We start from the raw sequence: 20108 nt of genomic DNA, 5'->3' as shown, positions 1-20108 counted from the left end.
GTTTGGAGAGGAGAGCATTTAGTAGAGAGTAGGTTTGAGCCACCCCCATAGTGTTCGGGTTCGGTTCGGCTCGTCGAACACCGGGATGTTCGTGGAACTGTTCGTCGAACACCTTAGAACACCGTCGAACACCGTTAAAACCAATGACAGGCAAACAAAAACACATAGAAACACATAGAAAACACCTTCAAAGGTGTCCAAAAGCTGACAAACTGCTCAGAAGACACTCTCTTTAAAAAAGCCGGCCGGCAATTCAGCAGCGGCATACACCGGTACCCGACAATTTAGACAAGAAGGAATAGAGCATCACACATAGATTAGATAGATAGAAACATGTCAGTCACATATATAATAAGTACAGTGACAGTGTTGGTTACTGTACTTGTCATTTAGTGTTAAAGGATTTATTAAGAAAAAATAATAGTGTTTTCATGCATCGTCTCTTTAAAAAAGCCGGCCGGCAATTCAGCATCGGTACCCGACAATTTATAACAGAAAGAATAGAGCATCACACATAGATTAGATAGATAGATAGAAACATGTCAGTCACATATATATGAAGTACAGTGATAGTGTTGATTACTGTACTTGTCATTTAGTCTTAAAATAAAGGATTTATTAAAAAAAAAATTGGCGTGGGGTTCCCCATAATTTTAGTCTCTAGCGGAGGATAAGCAGACGGCTGGGGCAGATGTTTGAAGCCTGGGAAGTGGGTAATACCCACGGAGCTTCCCAGGCTACTAATATCAGCCCCCAGCTGAATACCTAGCCTTTACTAGCTATTAAAATGGGGGACCCCCCCAAAAAATTACGTGGGGGTCCCCCCTATTGTAATAGCTAGCAAAGGCTAGGCAGACAGCTGGGGGCTGATATTAATAGCCCAGCAAGGGTGCCATGAATATTGGCCCCCTCCCAGGCTAGAAACACCAGCCGTCAGCCGCCCCAGAAATGGCGCATCCATAGGATGCGCCAATTCTGGCACTTAGCTTCGCTCTTCCCACTGCTCTGTAGCGGTGGCAGTGGGGTAATAGGGTTGGGGTTGATGTCAGCTTATAATGCCAGCTGACATCAAGCCCAGGTTAGTAATAGAGAGGCGTCTTTAAGACACCCCCATTACTAACCCCATAGTTAAAGCTACAAAAAAACACAAACATCCAGAATAAAGTCCTTTAATTTAAATAAACACACAATTCTTTATTGTTCTAAATTAAACCATACTTACCGTCACGCCCATTCCAGCTGAAGCCAATGATCTCCTGCAATAAAAGTAAAATAATAAAGCAACATCATCCTTACCTTTCCATGGTTCCCACGACAGCTTTCAGCTCTGCTACATTCACATGACAGGCTGGACCGCAGCAGAATGCTGCCATCCAGCTTGCCATGCCGCAGAGACTGAGAAGCGCAGGCATGCTTGCGCTCCTCAGTGTCTGGCTGTGACGGCATCCAGATGAGCCGAGTTCATGTCCAATGAACTCAGCTCACCTCATGCACGTCACTGACAGCGTGGGAAAATTCTCAGCGCTCAGCGCTTGAGCAGGAGAATTCTCGCACGCTGGGATGGCATTGAGATGACAGGCTGGATCACAGCTGAGCGCTTCCATCCAGCTTGTCATCCTTCAGAGACACTGCAGAGTGCTCTGCAGTGTCTATGAAGGATGACAAGCTGGATGGAAGCGCTCAGCTGTGATCCAGCCTGTCATCTCAATGCCTTCCCAGCGTGGGAGAATTCTTCTGCTCAAGTGCTGAGTGCTGAGAATTTTCCCACGCTGTCAGTAACATGCATGAGGTGAGCTGAGTTCAATGGACATGAGCTCACCTCATGCACGTCACTGACAGCGTGGGAAAATTCTCCTGCACTCACCGCATGCGCAGGAGAATTTTCCCACGCTGTCAGTGAAATGCATGAGGTAGGCTGAGTTCATTGGACATGAGCTTGGCTCATCTGGATGCCGTCACAGCGAGACACTGAGGAGTGCAAGCATGCCTGCGCTTCTCAGTCTCTGCGGCATGGCAAGCTGGATGGCAGCGTTCTGCTGCGGTCCAGCCTGTCATGTGAATGTAGCAGAGCTGAAGCTGTCGTGGGAACCATGGAAAGGTAAGGATGATGTTGCTTTATTATTTTACTTTTATTGCAGGAGATCGTTGGCTTTAGCTGGAATGGGCGTGATGGTAAGTATGGTTTAATGTAGAACAATAAAGAATTGTGTCTTTATTTCAATTAAAGGACTTTATTCTGGGTATTTGTGTATTTTTTTAACTTTGACTATGGGGTTAGTAATGGGTGTGCCTTATAGACGCCTCTCCATTACTAACCTGGGCTTGATGTCAGCTGGCATTATAAGCTGACATCAACCCCAGCCCTATTACCCCACTGCCATCGCTACAGGGCAGTGGGAAGAGCGAGGCTAAGTGCCAGAATTGGCGCATCCTATGGATGCGCCATTTCTGGGGCGGCTGACGGCTGGTGTTTCTAGCCTGGGAGAGGGCCAATTTTCATGGCACCCTTCCTGGGCTAATAATATCAGCTCCTTGCTGTCTGCCTAGCCTTTGCTAGCTATTTAAATAGGGGGGACCTCACATCACTTTTTTGGGGGTCCCCCATTTTAATAGCTAGTAAAGGCTAGGTATTCAGCTGGGGGCTGATATTAGTAGCCTGGGAAGCTCAGTGGGTATTACCCCCTTCCCAGGCTTCAAACATCTGCCCCAGCCGTCTGCTTAACCTCCGCTAGTGCCTAAAATTACGGGGAGCCCCACGCCAATTTTTTTTTTTAATAAATCCTTTATTTTAACACTAAATGACAAGTACAGTAATCAACACTGTCACTGTACTTATTATATATGTGACAGACATGTTTCTATCTATCTAATCTATGTGTGATGCTCTATTCTTTCGGTTCTAAATTGTGGGGTACCGGTGTATGCCGCTGCAGAATTGTCGGCTTCTCATGTTTCACTGTGAGCACTGTTCCCATCGATTTGGGCAACCACTGTAATGCCACAATCACCATGGCTGTGGCATTACAGTGAGTGGCAGACAATCCCTGCATGATTGGTGCTTTAAATAGCGCCAGACATGCAGGACACGCTTTTGGTGCACGAACAGTTATCGAACATAACCTCGAACAGCGGAATTTTTTGCAAATCGTTCGTGTTCGTCGAACAACTCGAACACCGCCCAAAACAGCTCGAATTTGAGATTGGTGAACAGTTCTAGTCGAACACCGCTCATCTCTAGTAGAGAGTTGCAATAGTCCAGATGAGAATGAATAAGAGCAAGAGTAAGAGTTTTTGCAGTTTTAGAATTTGGAGATGTTTTTGAGGTGTAGGCGACATGAGCAAGTGAGTGATTGGGTATAAGGAGTGAAGGCAAGATCCGAGTCAAAAATAACCCCAAAACAGCAAGCATGCTACTTGGGAGTTATGGTAGAACCTCACATCGAAATAGTAATATTGGGTTTTGATAGGTTATTGGAGGGAGAAAACAAAAGAAGTTCAGTTTTGGAAAGAATCAGCTTCAGATAGAGGAAGGACATGATGTTAGAGACAGTGGTCAGTTGTATTTTGTAGTAATGCAGGAGTGATGTGTATAATTGGGTATCATCAGCATAGGGATGGTACTGAAAACCAAATCTGCTGATCGTTTGTGCAATACAGGCGGTGTACAGAAAATAGAAGGAACCTAGGACCAAAACCTGAGGAACCTCAACAGGTAGGGGAAGAAGGAAGAAGAGCCATCAAATAATACATTGACACAGTGGTTAGAGACGTAGAGGGAGAACCAAGAGAGAGTGGTATCCTTGAAACCGATAGAGTGGAGTATAGTAATGAGGAGTTGGTGATCCATAGTGTAAATTGCTGAAGAGAGATTCATGAGAATTGGAAGGAAGGAGTGGTTTTAGATTTAGCTGTTAGATCATTAGAGACTTTAGTAAGGGCAGTTTCTGTAGAGTGTAAAGAGCAGATACCAGATTGAGTCAAGAAGAGAATTATCTGAAAGATAGTGTACTAGACGAGCATAACATAGTAACATAGGTTGAATAAAGATCTACGTCCATCAAGTTCAACCTTTCTCCCCCAATTGTACTCCCTACACTAACTTACTAACTTACTATAACTAGGCTTCACAAATTTATTACCATTTTTATTATTACTGCACTATTACAATTACAAATGAACCAGTTTATATTTTTTTAATTAGTTTTATTTTTTGCATTACTGTTATGGTATTACTAAAATCCCTGTACCTAAATCTGTTGATCCAGAAGAAGACAAAAACCAAGGACACATTCAGTCAATTTGCACCACGGTGAAAAATTCCTTCTTGACCCTGAGAAAAGGCGATCAGTTTAAGAACCCTGGATCAAGAGCGTAGATCAAGCGTTCCAGGAGTTTAGAGCTGAATGGGATATTAAAGACACATCTGTAGTTCTAATCGAGGTATGTTTTTTTAGTGAAGGGTTTATGATGGCATCTTTGAAGGAAGAGCAAAAGATACCGGAATAAAAAGAAAAGTTTAAAATATTTAGGTAGTTAGTGACAGCTGGAAAGAGAGGCTGGAGAAGATATGAGGGAATTGGGTTACTGGTGCAAGAAGAAGTGCGAGAAGAAGCAAGGAACCTGGTAACTTCTTCTTCCGGGACTGGTTCAAAGGCGGAAAGTTTACTTGATGAAGTGCAGGAGGAAATGGATCCATTGTATTAGGGGATTGGGAGAACATTTCCTGCTGGTTGTGGTTAGTTTTTTATTTGAAATAAGTGGCTAGACTGTCGGTAATAAGGTTAGTGATAGGGTCCTGCATTTTAGGACTGAACAGGAAGTGAAAAATGACTTTTGTATTGTCAGATAATGAGGTGACGAGGGATAGTAACTCAGATAGTGAGGTTGTGAAGTAGGCTTTTCTGGCAAGATAAGGGCAAAATTTTATACCCTGAGTATAAACTTATAATGAAATAAGTCCTCTGTTGAAAGTGATTTTCTTCACAGATACGTGGCACACCTAGAGAAAACAGAGAAAACTTGGATGCAGTGTGTACCAGGGTTGACATCTTCTGTGCCGGAATGTTCTGCATGTAGAAGATGTAGCTTCATCAAGGGCACTTTGCAGTACCTTATTACAATGTTGCAAAGCTAAATCGAGACAGGAGAGTGGAGATTGAGGTCTTTGAAGACTATATATTGTGATATTAAATTTTTTTTTTTCAGAAATCCTCCACACATAGCATGAATGTTAGCAAACCAAGTAAAAAAAATACATTTACACATTACATAAAGGTTCTCGCTGAAATGAACCTCAAGAAACATTCTTTTCCATATCAATGCAGTCATCTAAGTCATTCTTGACTCCTAGGGGCCTTCATCATTTTTAGAAAAAAATTAATGATTTCAGTCCGTAGATGACATTCAAAATATGAAAAATTTCTGCTAACCCATGTGACTCTGGTAAAACTTTGCTTAGAAATCAAAGTCAATGAATGACATTTAAATTGTCAGCTTAATTTAGCTTTAAGCTAAAGAAATAAATTAAGTTTCATAGTAGCAGTCAGTGCATTTGGTAACTTGGTATATTTCAACCTTAATAATGCCCTCCATGAAAAAATCTATTGTTAGAATAAATGGTAAAATGTAACAATCCAGACAAAAAAACTGATAAATTATATTTGTTATGATTTTATGTTCTTATTATTAGAGGAGTAAGCATGTGATTAATGAAAAATAAAATATTTTTTCCTGATCCTTTCTTCATGGATTGGTGGGTATTACAGGGCTTGATTTGATAACTAGAAATTTGATGCTTGAGAAACCTACTATAATTTTAATTGTGGCAAGAAAAAGGGATCCCAACAGATCACACTAGACAAATCCGTCAAAACGTATCATAAAGCATTATGATATATTATAATGAATACAACGTATCTGTCATAGATCCTATAAAAAATCAGCCATGACACCAGTGTGAACAGAGACAAGCTGTGCAGTGCTGAATTCGTCATATGACTCCAGGCATATGTCCTACAGGCAGGCTTAGTCGTGGTCCTGTCATAGATTCCATCTTGAGCAAGAACAATACAGCATTCGTATTGTCACTTCTGACAGAATTGCTGAAGTTTTCAAGACATATGAATTCAGACTTAGTCTTGAATGTTTAATGCTTTATTCTTTTTTTATTAAAATCTTCAATTATGAAACATTCAAAAAATACTAAATCCATATATTTCTAAATAATTAATTAATAAATAAGTCAAGTAATATAATTAAAAAAAAATGTGTGTATTGGTTTAAAATCATTTACAACTTGACCATAAATGGGTTACTGTTGGAAGCAAGCAACATATCACTGCTTACTGTTTAGATGATTCTGGATTAGAAGTGTCACAAAGCCAATTTTGTCAATTTCTTGCAATTTGTTTTACAGACCTAGCTATTAAGCTGTTCTGGTGGTTTAGAAATACACTGCTCAAAAAAATAAAGGGAACACTCAAATAACCCATCCTTGATCTGAATGAATGAAATATTCTCACTGAATACTTTGTTCTGTACAAAGTTAAATGTGCTGACAACAAAATCACACAAAAATCATCAATGGAAATCAAATTTATTAACCAATGGAGGCCTGGATTTGGAGTCACCCCCAAAATTAAAATGGAAAAACACACTACAGGCTGATCCAACTTTGATGCAATGTCCTTAAAACAAGTCAAAATGAGGCTCAGTATTGTGTGTGGCCTCCACGTGCCTGTATGACCTCCCTACAACGCCTGGGCATGCTCCTGATGAGGTTGCAGATGGTCTCCTGTGGGATCTCCTCCCAGACCTGGACTAAAGCATCTGCCAACTCCTGGACAGTCTGTGGTGCAACGTGATGGTGGATGGAGTGAGACATGATGTCCCAGATGTGCTCAATAGGATTCAATGCCTTCATCTTGTAGGAACTGCTGACACACTCCAGCCACATGAGGTCTGGCATTGTCCTGCATTAAGAGGAACCCAGGGCCAACCGCACCAGCTTATGGTCTCACAAGGGGTCTGAGGATCTCTTCTCAGTACCTAATGGCAGTCAGGCTACCTCTGGTGAGCACATGGAGGGCTGTGCAGCCCTCCAAACAAATGCCACCCCACACCATTACTGACCCACTGTCAAACCGGTCATACTGAAGGTTGTTGCAGGCACCAGATCGCTCTCCACGGCGTCTCCAGACTCTGTCACATCTGTGACATGTGCCCAGTGTGAACCTGCTTTCATCTGTGAAAAGCAAAGGGCGCCAGTGGCGACTTTGCCAATCCTGGTGTTCTGTGGCAAATGCCAAGCGTCCTGCATGGTGTTGGGCTGTGAGCACAACCCCCATCTGTGGACGTCGGGCCCTCATACCACCCTCATGGAGTCGGTTTTTAACTGTTTGTACAGACACATGCACATTTGTGGTCTGCTGGAGATCATTTTGCAGTGCTCTGGCAGTGCTCCTCCTGTTCCTCCTTGCACAAAGGCAGAGGCAGCGGTCCTGTTGCTGGGTTGTTGCCCTCCTACGGCCCCACGTCTCCTGGTGTACTGGCCTGTCTCCTGGCAGCACCTCCAGCCTCTGGACACTACGCTGACAGACACAGCAAACCTTCATGCCACAGCTCGCATTGATGTGCCATCCTAGATGAGCTGCACTACCTGAGCAACTTCTGTGGGTTGTAGAGTCCGTCTCATGCTACCACGAGTGTGAAAGCACAACCAACATTCAAAAGTGACCAAAACATCAGCCAGAAAGCATTGGTACTGAGATGTGGTCTGTGGTCCCCACCTGCAGAACCACTCCTTTATTGAGCGTGTCTTGATAATTGGCAATAATTTCCATCTATTGTCTATTCCATTTGCACAACAGCATGTGAAATTGATTGTCAATCAGTGTTGCTTCCTAAGTGAACAGTTTGATTTCTTAGAAGTTTGATTTACTTGGAGTTATATTATGTTGTTTAAGTGTTCCCTTTATTTTTTTGAGCAGTGTATATATGATGGTTTTTCATCTGAAATTAATATTATCATTAGAACATGTATAGTAGTAGTCAGTCATGATTGCACAATTATGTTATATATACACCAATTGTGTTAATACACCAAAATGCCTGCAAAACAAATATTTCACACAAATTTCAGCAAAAATTAAATGTATTACAATTATTATTCTAAAGAATGGTAGTTATGGTATGAGTCCAATAAACTCTTATCGCCGGTGCATTACAATTGTTTTGACTAATTACACATTGATAAGATATGATTATGATTAATATATTAGAAAACGTTTTATATCATTCCTATCTGGTTCCTGTTCCAAAAGTAAGGTAAGTGAAAATTCCCTTTAATAGCCTAAGGGTATGTTCATACCGCATTTTTTCACACAGATTTTCTTCTGGATTTTGCTACATATTTCCCTTGAACTCTGCACAGAAAATGCAGTGGTTTTCCCTATTGAATGAGAATGGAGCTAATCCACATGGAGATCTATGGCACATTTGTAGCAGATATCCAAGGCTGACCCTTTAAATCTGTTGTGTTAACATACAATGACATTATCATCAGAAAGTGTTGTCATATTCTGCCAAGTTGTAAAAAAATACATGCAGCTGTATGTGTCTATTCAGATAATTTTCTGAATGTTGAAGAGCAAACAAAAATAAAAAAATAACATTATTTGCTCTGAATTACCTAGAAAGTTGAGATGTAGTAAAATATACTTCTCTGTGAGAAATGGCATGGGAAACAGCTGAAGAACAAACCTTTAACGGCCCCCAATTTGCCTGCTTTGGGACATCCAGTGTCCATAATGTGGTTTACTTCATCTGCAACATTGTTTCGGAAAGGGGTATTTGTCAAAATAACAGCCACATGACATGTCAGGACCCAAGAGCCACTGCCTCTGCTGACGGTGCCATCTCTTTCCCAACTAGGCAACAGATGTACCCATCTGAATATCCTACTAACTAGCTTGAAGAAATGTGTATTCTGTCCCTTTATTAGAAATTCTCATCTTTATAACTAAACTATAAACTTTATAACTCTATAACTATTACTGCATCAGCGCCGGCTGCTTTTAACCAAATTTGTGCATTAACAACATTGCAGCAACATGTTGGCTCAGTAGCTAGCACTGTTGCTTTGCAACAACCAAAGACAACATCTTCATAGAATTTACAGTGATGTGAAAAAGAGTTTTCCCCTTCCTGATTTCTTATCTTTTGCATGTTTGTCACACTTAAATGTTTCAGATCACAAATCAAATTTAAATATTAAAGATAACACAAGTAAACACAGAATGCAGTTTTTAAACAAAGGCCTTTATTATTAAATGGAATGTGTCACCCCCCCGGGCGATATCAGACCTCTATTATGGCCATACAGGTGATAGAAAAGTAAATGTATGGCCCATAGCAGAGGGCTAATTGCAGAGAAATCTGGTTTTATAAAGTCTATTTTCCAGAGGCTTGGCGTTCGGGGAACACCTAGCAAACTCCTCCTATCTGCTTACTATTCCACTAAATCACCAACTCTGTGCTAAATTACCATATTCTCCCCCTCCCCTGCACATCACAGGGCCCTGTGACAGGCCCTGTGATGTGCCCTGCTCTGCCTCCCCACCTGTGCATGCGGAAAGTGACGCTCCCATGGAGTGCGCTTTGTTTCCCTCTGGCCCCGTTTGCGCACTGCCAGCGGAGCGGAAGCCTCAGTGACTCACCGTCGCTTGCACAGTACAAGGCTGCGGCGCAGTACGCAGCCAAATGGGGCCGGAGGGAAAGAAAGAGCGCTCCATGGGAGCGGCGCTTTGCGCATGCGCGGGTGGGGAGGCAGAGAACTGCACGTCACAGGGACTGTCACAGGGCCCTGTGACGTGCAGGAGAGGGGGGCAATATTGTAATTTAGCACAGAGGTGGCGATTCAGGGGAATAGTAAGCAGATAGGAGGGGTTTGCTTGGCGTCCCCCGGACGCCAAGCCTCTGGAAAACAGACTTCGTAAAACCAGATTTCTCTGCAATCAGACCTCTGCTATGGGCCATACAGGTACACACGTGGTCAAAATTGTTGGTACCCCTCGTTTAATGAAAGAAAAACCCACAATGGTCACAGAAATAACTTGAATCTGACAAAAGTAATAATAAATTAAAAATCTATGAAAATGAACAAATGAAAGTCAGACATTGCTTTTCAACCCTGCTTCCACAGAAATTTTGAAAAAATTTAACGCATGAAATAGGCCTGGACAGAAATGATGGTACCCTTAACTTAATATTTTGTTGAACAACCTTTTGAGACAATCACTGCAATCAAATGATTCCTGTAACTGTCAATGAGACTTCTGCACCCCTCGACAGGTATTTTGACCCATTCCTTATGAGCAAACTGCTCCAGTTGTCTTGTGTTTGAAGATTGCTTTTTCCAGACAGCATGTTTCAGCTCTTTCCAAAGATGCTCAATAGGATTTAGGTCAGGACTCATAGAAAGCGACTTCAGAATAGTCCAATATTTTCCTCTTAGCCATTCTTGGGTGTTTTTAGCTGTGTGTTTTGGGTCATTATCCTGTTGCAGCTTTCTGACACTGGGCAGCACATTTCTCTCTAGAATCCCTTGATAGTCTTGAGATTTCATTGTACCCTGCTCAGATTCAAGACACCCTGTGCCAGATGCAGCAAAGCAGCCCCAGAGCATAACAGAGCCTCCTCCATGTTTCACAGTAGGGACAGAGTTCTTTTCTTGATATGCTTCATTTTTCCTTCTTTGTGGCTTGTCAACATGTAGTTTGGCAAATTCCAGTCTGGCTTTTTTATGATTTTTTTTCAACAATAGTGTTCTCCTTGGTCGTCTTCCATGAAGTCCACTTTGGATCAAACAATGACGGATGGTGTTATCTGACACTGATGTTCCTTGAGCTTGAAGTTCACCTTTAATCTCTTTTAAAGTTTTCCTGGGCTCTTTTGTTACCATTCGTATTATCCATCTCTTTGATTTGTCATCAATTTTCCTCCTGCGGCCACGTCCAGGGAGGTTGGCTACAGTCCCATGGATCTTAAATTTCTGAATAATATGTGCAAGTGTAGTCACAGGAACATCAAGCTGCTTGGAGATGGTCTTATAACCTTTACCTTTAACATGCTTGTCTATAATTTTCTTTCTAATCTCCTGAGACAACTCTTTCCTTTGCTTCCTCTGGTCCATGTTGAGTGTGGTACACACCATTTCAAACAGCACAGTGAGTATCTGTAGCCCTATATACAGGCCCACTGACTGATTACAAGATTGTAGACACCTGTGATGCTAATTAGTGGATACAACTTAATTTAACATGTCCCTTTTGTCACATTATTTTCAGGGCTACCATCATTTCTGTCCAGGCCTATTTCATGAGTTTAATTTTTTTAAAAATTCTGTGGAAGCAGGGTTGAATAGCAATATCTGACTCTCATTTGTTCATTTTCATAGATTTTTAATTTATTATTACTTTTGTCACATTCAAGTTATTTCTGTGACCATTGTGGGTTTTTCTTTCACTAAACGAGGGGTACCAACAATTTTGACCATGTGTGTAAGAATAGATTTACTTTTCTATCACCTGTATGGCCATAATAGAGGTCTGATATTGCTCAGGGGGGTGACAGATTCCTTTTAAGGGAAAAATAAATCCAAACCTTCAGGGACCTGTGTGAAAAAGTGATTACCCCCTAACCCTAATAACTGGTTGGGCAACCCTTAGCACCAACAACTGCAATCAAGCATTTGCGATAACTGACAATGAGTCTTTTACAACGCCCTGAAGGAATTTTGGCCCACTCATCTTTGAAAAATTGCTGTAATTCAGCCATATTGGAGGGTTTTCGAGCATGAACCACCTTTTTTAAGGTCATGCCACAGCTTCTCAATCGGATTAAGGTCAGGACTTTGACTAGGCCACTCAAAAGTCTTAATTTTGTTTTTCTTAAGCCTTTCCGAAGTAGACTTGCTGGGGTGTTTCTGATCATTTTCCAGCTGCATAACCCAAGTGTGCTTTAGCTTGAGGTCATGAACAGATGGCCGGACATTCTCCTTCAGAATTTTTTAGTAGACAGCAGAATTCATGGTTCTGTTTACCACAGAAGGTCTTCCAGGTCCTGAAGCAACAAAACAGCCCCAGATCATCACACTACCACCACCATATTTTACTGTTGGTATGATGTTCCTTTTCTGAAATGCCGTGTTACTTCTATGCCAGATGTAATGGGACATACACCTTCCAAAAAATTCAACTTTGTCTCGTCAGTCCACAAAATATTCTCCCCAAAAGCCTTGGCGATCACCAAGATGTTTTCTGGCAAAACTGAGACGAGCCTTCATGTTCTTTTTGCTCAGCAGTGATTTTCATTTTGGAACTCTGCCATGCATGTCATTTTTGCCCAGTCTCTTTCTTATGGTGGAGTCATGAACACTGACCTTAACTGAGGCAAGTGAGGCCTTCAGTTCTTTGGATATTGTTGTGGGGTCTTTTGTAACCTCTTGGATTAGTCTTCGCTGCGCTCTTAGGTTAATTGTGGTCGGCCGGACACTCCTGTGAAAGTTCACTACTCTTTCATGTTTTCGCCATTTGTGGATAATGGCTCTCACTGTGGTTCGCTGGAGTCTCAAAGCTTTTGAAATGGCTTTATAACCTTTCCCAGACTGACAGATCTCAATTACTTTGTTTCTCATTTGTTCCTGAATTTCTTTGGATCGCAGCATGATGTCTAGCTTTTGAGGATCTTTTGTTCTACTTTACTTTGTCAGGCAGGTCCTATTTAAGTGATTTCTTGATTGAGAATAGGTGTGGCAGTAATCAGGCCTGTGTGTAGCTAGGGAAATTGAACTCAGCTTCCAAAGATGTGATAAACCACAGTTAATGTATGTTTTAAGGTGGGGGAGAGGGGCAATCAATTTTTCACACAGGGTCCTGTAGGTTTGGGTATTCAGTGTTTTGAAGACATAATATACTGAGAAGGAATTTAGATTGTGAACCACAGTAAGGGTAAAGTCTGTAAAGTGCCGCAGAACATGTTGATGCTAATTAAATTAGAGAAATAAAAAAACACCATTGTGTCACCTCCACTACAAAGCTAAATATTCTGTTGCTGCAGACTCGCATCACAAAACATGCTCCTACATATTATGCTTGCAGGTATTTGCCTCTTTGCCAGTTATCAGCACCTCGAACCAAAGTTGCCCAGTCAGAGGTGAACTTCCAGATCTTGACATTTTTGATGATTCTTTACCTGGATAAGGTTCTTCAAAATCCTTAGTATGTAACATGCTGCTGCTCTTTTCTTTATTGCAGCCAAATACACAGCTTCTTGGGCTGCTGTAAGGATGCAAATGATATTTATTTGGTTAGGACAGTAGAAGCTGCCACACTTCCATTCCAACTTGACCCAAGATCAAACTGCTAATCTCCAGGCATGGTCCAGTTTACTTCATTGTGTCTGTCTTGCTATATGTATTTGCTAAAGGACTGAATTAGTCACTATATTCTTTATATTTTCTAATTGTCTCTTAATTTCACAACATTTCTTAAATCATTTAAGTAGAGATGAGTGAATTAATTCACACAAAGCTGGTCCAGCAGCCACACTATTATTCCACGGATGCTGGTCAGGATCCCTGCAAACTGCCTCCAACTTGTCAGCATTCCCTTCACCTTTTTTGACTAGTAGACCGAGAACAATGTTATCCGTGCATCAGACCGCATTGATGATGTCAGGCTAAGTCTACAAATCAGAAGCCACGCGAGTAATGCTGGCAAGTTGGAGGCGGTTTATTGGGCTACCGTCTGGCGCCTATGAAATGCTGATGTGGCTGCTGGATCTTGGTCCTGCGAATTGATTACCTAATCTCTACATATAAGCTATCTTTTCGTGTAATGGAAACTTTAGTTAGAAAATGTTCTATTATCAGGAATATATTTTTTTCCATACATGGGGTGGGGAATTCATCATGGAAGGAATTTTTCATGTCAGTACTGCTTGTGACTGCATTGTTGTTGTTTGTGCCAAATTTAATAAGTGTTGTAAAATGTTTGACAACTTTGGTGCATCTTTAAATATTACTCGTCTGTTTAGAGCAGTTTTTCCACTTTTATCTCCACCTTCACCACCAGACAGACAATTAAGACACTGACGGACCTTCAGATATATGGTTTACAAGTGTGGCAATTTCTCCAGACCATCGACCTCATATATGATCCAGCTCACCTATGAATATTCCAAATGAAGGATTAGGTATTTGAAATGTCATCTTAAACTGAATAGATTGTGAACTGCATCACTATCTTTTGATATGTTTTACAATAGGATCTGGATTTTTACTGTTAGATAATAAACATCTAACTTTGAAGCATATCCTTAGCCACCTAACATTGGCGTGCTGTTTCTTGCTTGTAGCATTGGACATCCACCAATTGAGTAAAGGCTGTGACTTTTTGCAACCTTTTAAAAAGTCACAATTTATAAATGTGATTATTTGGATTACTAAACACATCCACTTTTCAACAGTAGCCAGATCCATGTAATATAGCAAAAAGTTGCAATTTTTCACCAAAAATTGACTAAGATACAATTTGCTCCTTTTTTATTCCAAAAGACTGTTACCAAAGCCCTGAAAATCCACCCCCTCCTTAATATTAAAAAAAGAAAAATTGGAGTTGGGCAGTTGGCACATCAATGTGTTTGCATAAAAGCCACAATGATGTCATGTTCTTCTTTCCACCTAAATACTCATTACTGCTCCGTCTTTGAAAAGCACTGATACACATACTACATTAGTAATAAGCATTGCACCATCACATGACCAGGACCGATATTTATACATTGGAGATAAACAATGAAGATTGTTATTGAGTAACAGCAAGAGTTCTTGAAAGCTGCACAGAATTGTTAGAGAAAGTACATTATACATATTTTTAACTTTTTATTATGTAATTAATATGTTTTATATACTGAAACCATAATATCCTTTTAGTAGCATTACAAAGCAGTACAGAAGAGGATTTACATAGTTGTAAAACATTCTGCAAAGGCTTAAACTCTAAGTAAATAATTCCACTTTCCATTATTTTTTTGGCTAAATTTTTACCAAGGTGATGCAACTAAAAGTAAGATATGAAAGTTAATTATTTGTACTGTGCAATAAAATTTTACCCTAAAACATCTATTCTGATATACATATTATTAATTATATTTATTATTAATTTTACTTATAATTCGTGATGAGCGAGCACTAAAATGCTCCGGTGCTCGTTGCTTGGGTCGAGCAAATTGGAATGTTCGGGTACTCGACCCGAGCAATGAGCCCAATGTTAGTCTATGGGAAACTCGGGCATTTTTCCTGCGGCTCCCCCACCCGGAGGTCTGCAGGGGGCCTAAAAATTGCCCAAATCGATGGGAGCAGTGCTCAAATGACATGGGAACAGCATGGGGAAGACCCCTGGAAGCATCTCTGACTTTCAGGTCACTGTTGTGAACAATGTTGTCAGAGTATTACGCCACTTTAACGGACTCTCAATAAAACATGAAAAAACTAAACCAAAATGGATTTTCCTGGAAAAAACATTTAAGAACATCCTTTCCAGAGTAATGACTTGTATATAAGGCAAAATAAATAACCAAAAGCAAAAATGATCCCCCACACCTTGGGCTATGTTCACACATAGCATTTTTGATGCATTCTTATACTTTTGCATTGCTTTAAATGGTGAAAAATACATTTACCAGTAAATTTCATTTTAACATTTTACTACTTTATCTGGCCATGTGATGTGTTAGACATGATCAGACATATCCTGCTTAATTTGTGAAGGAGGGACAATAAAAGTCACAAAGCCTACTTTTATAGGGCCATAAGGCGGCCCTTAATATTCTTAAAGGGCCAGCAGTCGTCCCTCACTATTGTTAGAGGGCAATCAGCTGGCTATGCTTTGTTGTTCCCATTATTAAGGAGCGGATCTCTTATAGTGTTATAGTATATGCAGTGACTGCAAGGGCTGCCCAAAATTTGGAGAAAAAAAAATACCCCTTTGAAAAGAGATAGATGACCTGATTTAAAAAAAAAAAATTCCCATTATTAAGGAGCAGGTCTCCTACACATTATTGCGTATGCAGTGACTGCAACATCTGCCTAAAATTAGGAAAAACCCCAATACCAATTTAAAGACACATAGAGGGGGGCCTCAGGAACAAAATGTTCCCATAATAAAGGAGCGGTTCTGCTATACAGTTATTGCGTATGCAGTGACTGCAACGGCTGCCTAAATTTTTGACGCATCCCAATACCCCTTTGAAGAGACGTAGAGGAGGGCCTCAGTAACAAAATGTTCCCATTACAAAGGAGAGGTTCTGCTATACAGTTATTGTGTATGCAGTGCAACGGCTGCCTAAATTTTCGACGCATCCCAATACTCCTGTGAAGAGACGTAGAGGAGGGCGTCAGAAACAAAATGTCCCATTATAAAGGAGCAGGTCTCCTATACTGTTCTTACGTATGCAGTGACTGCAAAGGCTGCCAAAAATAGGACGCACTCCAATGCCCCTTGGAAGAGACGTGAAGGAGGGCCTTATTTAAAAAAATTCCCATTATAAAGGAGCGGGTCTCCTATACTGTACTTGCGTATGCAGTGACTGCAAGGGCTGCCAAAAATTTGGACGCATTTCAATGCCCCTTGGAAGAGACGTAGAGGAGGGCCTCATTAAAAAATTTTTCCCATTATAAAGGAGCAGGTCTTCTATACTGTTCTTGCATATGCAGTGACTGCAAGGGCTGCCAAAAATTTGGAAGCACTCCAAAGCCCCTTGGAAGAGACGTAGAGGAGGGCCTCATTAAAAAAATGTTCCCATTATCAAGGAGCGGGTCTCCTATACTAGTAATCCCCATGCACGGGCAGAAAAACATTTACCCCTGGGGGTATACACGAACATACTGTATAACAAACATTTCCGACGGGCATCATAAACACCCTTAAAAAAATTTACGTGGGTGTCGCATCATGGTCACCCTGGTGATATGGTGGCGGAGGATGAGGAGGAGGAGGAGGAGGAGGACAACAGAAAATAGACAAAATCAGGAAGCATATACCCATGTCTGGGTGTAAAGAGGTGCATGGGAATAGACCTCCCAAAAAAAGACGCTGGATTTCAGTTTATGTTTCACTGCTATCATTCGGTGGTGTTGAGAAGTCTGGCCCAATCCAGCCCTTGTTCATTTTTATAAGAGTCAGCTTGTCAGCATTTTCAGTTGACAGGTGGATGCGCCTATCAGTTATGATTCCTCCGGTGGCACTAAAAACCCGCTCTGACAAAACGCTAGCGGCAGAGCAGGCCAGGACTTCCAAGGCATAGAGAGCCAGTTCATGCCACGTGTCCAGCTTGGATGCCCAATAATTATAAGGCACAGAGAAATCACGGGGGACATTGGTACGGTCGGCAAGGTACTTCTTCAGCATCTTCGTAAAAATTATCCCTCCTTGAGAGAGTACCCCGCTCATCAGGGCCTGTGCAATGGGAGGGTCTGAGAAAACTGTCCCAGACCTTTGACAGTGTTCCCCTGCCTATGCTGGATCATATTTGTGTCTCTCTCGCCTGTACTCCTTGGTTGTCCAATGAACTGTGACCTCTGCTGCCAGCATTTTCAGATGGGAAGTTTTTTAATAATTCCGCAACAAGGGCCTTCTGGTACTGCAACATTTTAGCAGACCTGTCCATCTTGGGAATGAGAGAAAGTTCTCCTTGTAGCATGGGTCTAGAAGTGTCACCAACCAGTAATGACTGTCACCCAAAATTTGGAGAATGCGAGGGTCACGGGAAAGCCAGCATGACATAAACTCAGCCATGTGTGCCAGACTGCTAACAGGCAAGACTTCCTTGTCCTCACAAAGAGGATGGCTGACCATGCTCTCCTCCTCATCCTCCTCCCTCTCCTCAGGCAATCCACGCTGAACAGTCGGTATAACAGTTGTGTGGGTAGTACCGTTTATAACACAGGAAACTAGCTCCTGTTCTTCCTCCTCTTCCTCATTGTCACCCAATCCACATTGGAATGAGATGAGACTGGGCTGTATGGAATCACCCTGCTCCATCAACGTGCTCCGCCTGCAATGCTTCCTCTTTAATTGTGAGCATCGATTGTTTCAGAAGAGAGAGAAGCAGGATGGTGATGCTAATTATGGCGCCATCGCCGCTCACAAACTTGGTGGAGTCCTCACAGTTTTGGAGGACAGCACAGATGTCTGACATCCATGCCCACTCCTGAGCTCTTATGTGCGGAGGCTTACCTGAATATTGATGGACGTTTTGAAGCTGGTACTCAACAAATTCCCTGTGCTGCTCACAAAGCCTTCTTAACATATGCAACATTGAGTTCCAACACGTGGAACATTGTACACCAGTTGGTGAGCTGGAAGCTGCAAATGCTGCTGAAGCAAGGCAAGGGCGGTGGCAGCTGTGGCTGACCTTCTAAAATGGGCATACACGTGGCGTACTTTGACAAGCACATCCGGCAGATCCGGGTAGGTTTTGAGAAATCGCTGAAACACTAGGTTGAGCACATGGGCCAGGCATGGTGAGCTCACCTCGCTTCAGAGCCGCCACCAGGTTCCGGCCATTGTCACACACGACCATGCCTGGCTGTTGGTTCAGCAGTGACAGCCACATATCTGCCTGTCTTTTAGAGCTGTCAACAACTCGTCAGCGGTGTGCAGTTTGTCACCTAAGAATATTAGCTTCAGCACAGCCTGTTGCAGTTTGGCCAAGGCAGTGCTACAGTGCTTCCAGCTTCCGACTGATGTGGGTATTCGGAGATGGAGACAGAAGAGGAGGAGGAGGTGCAGGAGCTGTAGAATGTGGGGGCAACCCTGATTGACCCAGGGCCCGCAATCCTCAGCACTGGGAAGACATGTTCTGTCCCAAGGTCCGACTGGGTCCCAGTTTCCACTATATTAACCCAGTGTGCTGTCATTGAGATGCACCATCCCTGCCAACAAGCACTTGTCCACGTGTCCGTGGTTAAGTGAACCTTCCCAGTAACTGCATTGTTAAGGGCACAGCTAATGTTCTGGGACACGTGTTTTTGTAATGCGGGGATGGCACACAGGGAGAAATAGTGGCGGCTCGGTCCTGAGTACCGAGGAACGCCTGCCACCATAAGGTTGTGGAAAGCTTCCATCTCCGCGAGCCTAAAAGGCAACATTTCGAGCACAAGCATTCGCGAAATGTGTGAGTTTAGTTGTTTGGACTGTGGGTCATTAGCTGCGTATTTGTTCTTGCGTTCCAAAGACTGGAATAAGGACAACTGAATGCTGTGCTGGGACAAGGACCTGGACGTGGTTGCTGATGGTGGTAGTTGTGAGTGTGCAATGACAGGTGCAGGGCTGGAGGCATCTTCGCATGCGCTATGGACAGGGGATTGGCATGCGCGCACAACAGCGGAACAAGCAGAGGTGTAACCTGCAGACACTGTTTCTGGAGCCAGGCGTTCGGCCCACCTAGTCGGGTGCTTTGCTCTCATGTGCCTGAGCATGCTGGTGGTGGTCAGGCTGCTAGTTTTGCTATCCCTGCTGATGCTAGCCTGGCAGATGTTGCAAATGGCCTTCTTGTGGTTATCTGCAGAGTCTTTAAAAAAACAACCATACTCGGGAAGACCTAAAAGTTGTACTGGCAACTTCTGTCTTTTTGCCCGCCTTGTGTCTGTGGCCACTACATTTCTTGTTCCTGCCTGTTGTGGTGCTACACTTCCCTCCCCCAGTGTGCTGCTGTTTTTGCTCTGCATGTCACCTTGCCAGGGCGAGTCAATGACTTCATCGTCCACCACCTCGTCTTACACTTCTGCACCCTTGTCCTCCTCCTAACTTTCTGGCAATTGAGTCCCATCATCATCCACCTCTTGTGACAGTAATTGCACTTTCACACCGTCGCCTTTGTGTGATCATGGCTGCTCAAATATTTGGGCATAGTTACATGCGATCTCCTCTTGCCCCGCTTGAAGCTGGCAGGGCAAGAGACCCGAATCTATAAATGGAAAAGTGAACAGCTCTTTGGAGTGTCCAAGTGTAGGATCCAGTTGTCTCCGAGCACTCGGCATGGTGGAA

The sequence above is a fragment of the Phyllobates terribilis genome, unplaced genomic scaffold, assembly GCF_046119375.1.
Source record: "Phyllobates terribilis strain yellow unplaced genomic scaffold, ASM4611937v1 Scaffold_1__5_contigs__length_1240528914, whole genome shotgun sequence".
NCBI classification, from domain to species: Eukaryota; Metazoa; Chordata; class Amphibia; order Anura; family Dendrobatidae; genus Phyllobates; species Phyllobates terribilis.
Note: the sequence above shows the minus strand (reverse complement) of the source record.